This window comes from Triticum urartu, chromosome 4A (genome assembly GCF_056163025.1).
Source record: "Triticum urartu cultivar PI428250 chromosome 4A, HENAU_Tu73, whole genome shotgun sequence".
Classification (NCBI taxonomy): domain Eukaryota; kingdom Viridiplantae; phylum Streptophyta; class Magnoliopsida; order Poales; family Poaceae; genus Triticum; species Triticum urartu.
The window spans coordinates 329,560,235-329,567,066 of NC_141876.1; positions in this window are offsets into that span (position 1 = coordinate 329,560,235).

The window sequence follows — 6,832 nt, forward strand, 5'->3', positions numbered from 1 at the left end:
CATAGACGGAAAAGTCGTCCATGAAAACCTCACAAATCTTTTAACAAAAGTCAGTGAATATAGCCATCATGCATCTTTGAAAGGTAGCAGGTGCATTACATAAATCAAAAGGCATACATCTATAAACAAAAGTACCAAAAGGGCAAGTAAAAGTAGTCTTTGATTGATCATAGGCTGACACAGGTATTTGAGAGAAACCAGAATAACCATCTAGAAAGAAAAAATGTGTATGTTTGGATAATCTTTCTAGAATTTGATCGATAAAAGGTAAGGGGTAATGATATTTTTTAGTAGTTTCATTTAATTTGCGGAAATCAATTACCATCCTATAACTTGTAATAATTCTTTGCGGGGTCAACTCATCTTTATCATTAGGAACGACAGTAATACCTCCCTTCTTAGGGACACAATGGACAAGACTTACCCACTGACTATCAGCAACAGGATAAATTATACCTGCCTCAAGGAGCTTTAGTATCTCCTTTCTTACCACCTCTTTCGTTTTAGGATTCAGACGGCATTGATGATCACGAACTGGTTTAGCATCTTCTTCCAAATTAATTTTATGTTGACATAGAGTGGACTAATGCCCTTAAGATCATCAAGAGTATACCCAATAGCAGCATGGTGCTTCTTCAGAGTTTTTAATAATCTCTCTTCTTCATGTTCTGAAAGGTTAGCACTAATAATAACAGGGTATATCTTTTTCTCATCAAGATAAGCATATTTAAGAGTATCAGGTAACGGTTTAAGATCAAACACGGGATCACCCTTGGGTGAAGGAGGATCCCCTAGGATTTCAACAGGTAAATTGTTTTTCAGAATAGGTTCCTGTTTAAAGAATACATCATCTAATTCCCTTCTTTCATTCATAAACATATCATTTTCATGGTTTAGCAAATATTGTTCTAAAGGATCACTAGGAGGTACGGCAATAGAAGCAAGACCAATAATTTCATCCTTACTAGGTAATTCTTCTTCACGGTGTTATCTACTAAATTTAGAAAAATTAAATTCATGAGTCATATCATCTAAACTGACAGTAATAACATCCCTTTTGCAATAGATTCATTACAGAAATAAATAACATGCCCATCTATATTATCAGACAAGAGATCTTTAACAATAGCAATATTAGGTTCAACTTTAACTTGCTCAGGAGGTGTATATGTTGTAATATTGCTTTTACGAACCACAGTTGAAGCTTTAGCATGATCGTTTATCCTAGCAGGGAAAGGTGGTTTCTCAACATAAGAAGTAGGAACAATAGGATCATTATAAGTAAATGTCTTTTCTTCAACTTTAATAGGTGCAACTACTTTTACTTCTATGGGAGGATGATATTTAAACCACTTCTCCTTGGGGAGATCAACATAAGCAGCAAAAGATTCACAAAAAGAAGCTACTATCTCGGAGTCAAGTCCATATTTAGTGCTAAATTTACGAAAAATATCGGTATCCATAAAAGATTTAACACAATCAAAACTAGGTGTCATACCTGACTCCTTACCATTGTCGAGGTCCCAATCTTCGGAGTTGCGTTTAATTCTTTCCAATAAATCCCATTTGAATTCAATAGTCTTCATCATAAAAGAGCCAGCACAAGAAGTATCAAGCATGGTGCGATTGTTACCAGAAAGACGATCATAAATTTTTTTGAATAATCATTTCTCTTGAGAGCTCATGATTGGGGCATGAATATAACATTGATTTAAGCCTCCCCCAAGATTGAGCGATGCTTTCTCCTTCGCGAGGCCAAAAATTATATATATAATTGCGATCACGATGAACAAGATGCATTGGATAAAACTTTTGATGAAATTCCAATTTCAATCGTTTGTAGTTCCAAGACTCCATATCATCACATAGCCTATACCATGTCGATGCATCTCCCCTCAAAGATAAAGGGAATACCTTCTTCTTAACAACATCTCCGGGTACACCTGCAAGCTTAAATAATCCACAAACTTCATCCACATATATTAGATGCTCATCAGGATGTTTTGTTCCATCTCCTAAAAAAGGATTAGCTAGCAGTTTTTCTACCATACCCAAATGAATTTCAAAGCAAGCATTTTCATTTTCAGTAGGTTCAGTAGGTTGAGGAGCAACTCTTTGCTCTACTGGTCGGGGTGAAGATACCCCGAACAAGCCCCTCAGAGGATTACCTTCCATAGTAACAAGTGACAGTAAATTTCAGCACACTATATAAATTTTTCCTTACCAAATTCCACCTACCAAAGGCGCTTCACTCCCCGGCAACGGCGCCAGAAAAGAGTCTTGATGACCCACAAGTATAGGGGATCTATCATAGTCCTTTCGATAAGTAAGAGTGTCGAACCCAACGAGGAGCGGAAGGAAATGATAAGCGGTTTCCAGCAAGGTATTCTCTGCAAGTACTGAAACAAGTGGTAACATATAGTTTTGTGATAAGATAATTTGTAATGAGAAACAAGTGACAAAAGTAAATAAGGTGCAGCAAGGTGGCCCAATCCTTTTTGTAGCAAAGGACAAGCCTGGACAAACTCTTATATGATGTAAAGCGCTCCTGAGGACACAAGGGAATATCGTCAAGCTAGTTTTCATCACGTTCATATGATTCGCGTTCGGTACTTTCATAATTTGGTATGTGGGTGGACCGGTGCTTGGGTGCTGCCCTTACTTGGACAAGCATCCCACTTATGATTAACCTCTATTGCAAGCATCCGCAAATACAACAAAAGTATTAAGGTAAACCTAACCATAGCATGAAACATATGGATCCAAATCAGCCCCTTACGAAGCAACGCATAAACTAGGGTTTAAGCTTCTGTCACTCTAGCAACCCATCATCTACTTATTACTTCCCAATGCCTTCCTCTAGGCCCAAACAATGGTGAAGTGTCATGTAGTCGGCGTTCACATAACACCACTAGAGAGAGACAACATACATCTCATCAAAATATCGAACGAATACCAAATTCACATGACTACTATTAGCAAGACTTCTCCCATGTCCTCAGGAACAAAAGTAACTAATCACAAAGCATAAACATGTTCATAATCAAAGGGGTATTAATGTGCATATAGGATCTGAACATATGATCTTCCACCAATTAAACCAACTAGCATCAACTACAAGGAGTAATTAACACTACTAGCAACCTACTAGCACCAATCCCGGACTTGGAGACAAGAATCAGATACAAGAGAGAAACTAGGGTTGTGAGATGAGATGGTCCTGATGAAGATGTTGATGGAGATTGCCCTCTCCCGATGAGAGGAGCGTTGGTGATGACGATGGCAATGATTTCCCCCTTTGGGTGGAAAGTTTCCCCGGCAGAACAGCCCCGCCAGAACCCTAGATTGGTTCCGCCAAGGTTCCGCCTCGTGGCGGCGGAGTTTCGTCCGAGAAGATGGCTTATGATTTTTTTTCCCATCAAAAGAGTCCATATAGCAGAAGATGGTCACCGGAGGGCCACCAGGGGGCCCATGAGGTAGGGGGCGCGCCCAGGGGGGTAGGGCGCGCCCCCACCCTCGTGGGCAAGGTGTGGCCCCCCTGGTGAAGTTCTTGCGCTCAATGTTTTTTATATATTTGGAAAACATCATCCGTGAAGTTTCAGGGCTTTTGGAGCTGTGCAAAATAGGTCTCTAATATTTGCTCCTTCTCCAGCCAGAATCCCTGCTGCCGGCATTCTCCCTCTTTATGTAAACCTTGTAAAATAAGAGAGAATAGGCATAACTATTGTGACATAATGCGTAATAACACCCCATAATGCAATAAATATTGATATAAAAGCATGATGCAAAATGGATGTATCAGCGCCCTCGGCCCACGCGCGCGGATTTATTGCGGCATCCGCAAGTCGGTTGCCATTCTCGAGGCAATTATTGCATGCGTACGTGCGCACTTATTGCAGGGAAGTGGGAAGGGCGAGCACAAATGATCCCACTTCCCCATGTTTCGAACCATGGCTTATAAATTGGGGGGGGGGCGGAGGGGAGCGGCGGAAATCATTCTCGCTCGCGCTCCCCTGCTTCTTCATCCTCTCTCGGCTCCTTGCGCCCGCCGCCCGCTACGACGCCCGCCGCTTCGAGCAAAGCTTCATCGCCATTCCTCTACACTCTTCTTTTTCTTTGTCTTGCTGATGGCATGGGAGGTGCTTCCTTCGGGCTCGTGGATGGGCTCGGCCGTCACCGCAGAAGACATCACGTACCTCCGTTCCTCCCGGCGCTTGCCAGGGGAGGCGGAGGTTGTCGTGCGCCTGCCGCAAGGCGAGCGGGAGCCGCGGCCTGAGGGGACGGAGTGTGTGGTGTTCTACCCGCACTTCAAGCGCGGGTTTGGCCTTCCCACGAGCAACTTCTTCCGCAAATTCCTGGAGTTCTTCGGGCTCCAGCCCCATCAACTTGGCGCGTGCGCCATTGTGCAGCTCTCTGGCATCACCACCCTCTGTGAGGGGTACCTGGGAGTCGATCCCTCAATCGATCTCTGGGTGCGCTTCTTCGCCTTGAAGCAGCAGGGGCCAAAGGCCGGGGAGATGTCCGACTGCGGGGCTGCCGTCTTCTACAAGCGAACGGGCGTGGGATGCCCCAAGATCCTGCTGGAGGATTCTGCTAAGAAGTAGAGGAACTCCTTCTTCTACATCAGTAACCTCGGCGCAGACTACATCAACCTGCCGCCCTTCGTCGACGCGCCGTCACGGGCGAAACAGAACTGGAACCACTATCCCCGGCACACGGGGCATGAGGTGCTCAACCTGTGCTAGCGGGTGTCGGAGATGAGGGAGCGGGAAGGGCTCACCGGCACCGACCTCATCACCGCTTTCATCAGGCGTCGGGTGATGCCGCTGTAGCCGCGCACCCACATCATTGATCTGATGACCGGCCTCCAGGACTCCAACCACATGTCAAACTTGCGCCTGGGAGCAGACCAGGTCACCCGCCGGGTCAATGATATTTCCAAGGCTAGGCTGCGGGAGGAATGGGAGTTCGGGAAGCCGCCGTACAGCCAGGCGAACCCGGAACCCATGGTGAGTCCCTGGTCTTCGTACTTTGCCGCTGCCCATCTTCTTGTTCGTCCCGACATGATGCGGGAGGTGCTTCTGAACACCTTCCGCCATCCATATGACCGGGTGCCAATGCAGGTGGTGCGGGCCAGCTCAGAGGATCCCGTGGCCCACGACAAGGAGGAGGAGGTGGCCCCCGACATCGGCGCAGGGCGCCGTGCGGGTAAGTTCATCTTTTATATTCCTTGAATTGCCCGATGCGAGGTGGCGCGGGGGATGCTGACGCAAGTTGTTGATGTAGCTGCCCCGAGTGGAGGAGGCGGCGGCTGGTTGGAGCCGGGTCGTCTCGGGGGGGGGGGGGGGCGACAAGTCGGCCGCACGGGAAGGACAACTTCGCGCCCCGAGGCCCGGCGGCTAAGCGTTCGGCGGACCAGCTGTTGGTGCGAAACCACCCGCCAAGAGGAGGCGTGGTGCTCCACAGGCGAAGCTGGCGAGACCCGCCGTCCCGGTGGTGGCCAGGTAAGTCCTCTTTCTGCTGAATCCGAATGGCCGAGTGGCTCTGCTTGGTTCTTGTTTGTTTACTTTATTGAGCTTCAGGTCGCCGATCTCACTGGCGCTGGCGGCGGTGGATGCTGTGTCCACCGAGGGCGCCATGTTCCGGAGGACCCAAACTATTGCCATCGATCGGGACGAGGCAAGGGTCGACCCGGACCTCAGCCTGGATCTGGCTGACACCGTGGCCTTGGCCTGGCGGCGCCGGAACAGGTCCGAGGTGAATCTGGAGGCAGCGTCGGCCCAGGCTTGGGTCAACACCACAGCAGCGTGGGCGCAAGCCAGCGAGGAGCCAGTGTGGCCCGAGATGCCGGCGGGGTTGGAGCCGGTGGCGACGGTCTTCATGCCGTCATTGGAGGGAGAGTGCAGCCAAGGCGGCTGCACAGATGTGATGGACCTCGACCGGGAGGTCGTGGTGGTTGGGGATGACACTCCGCCGCGGACCGACAAGGTCGAGCGGGTGGGGGTTGAGGGAGGCAGCAGTGGCGCCGTCCTGGAGGATGCGCCATGCATGGCGCTGGAGGGAGCGCCTCGGGCACCGACAGGCAGGGCGCTACTGGTGGTGGCATCGCAGGCGACTTCAGCAGTTGAGTCGGAGAGGGGGCTGGAGAGGGCGCCGGCCGCGGAAGAGGCGGTCAGCGGAGAGTATGCCCTGATCCAGCGAGATCTTCTTCCAACCCTTGATCTAGGAGGAGGCAGCGATTGCCATCGTGAGCCGGCGCCTTCGGGGGGGGGGGGGGGGACGGACAGGATCCAGGCCTTCACCCAGGCCGAGGTGGAGCAGGCGTGGGAGCTGGAGCACGCCGTGTTCGTAAGTTCTCCCTTGTCTTCTAATTTCTCTTTTTCTACTTCTTTTGGTGGGGGCGCGCTAGCGCGCCCACTGGGTGTAACCCTCGAGATTCGGGCCAACTACGTAGTAGTTGGGTCGAATCTTAAAACCGTTGTCTTGTGCTAAATGCTATTCCTTGCAGCAACTGGATTCCTACCGGGTCGGTGTTTTCAATCGGCTCCTGGAGAAGCACCGACAGCTCAATGAGAAGCTTGCCGCCAAGGAGGAGGCGCTCCGCATCGCCACATGTATCTTTTCTTGCATGCTCTTCTTAGTGGGGGCGCGCTAGTGTGGCCTACCGCAACTGAGGTGCTATCTTGGAGAACCCGGCTGATCCGAGTCGGGTACCATTATGAGCGGCTTGTTGCCGACGCTGGCCGGCTTGGGGCCGAAGTGGCGGAGGCGAAGGCGGAGGCGACAGGGGCCCGGCAGGCACTTGACGAAGCTGGCTGGCTGTAGGAGCAAC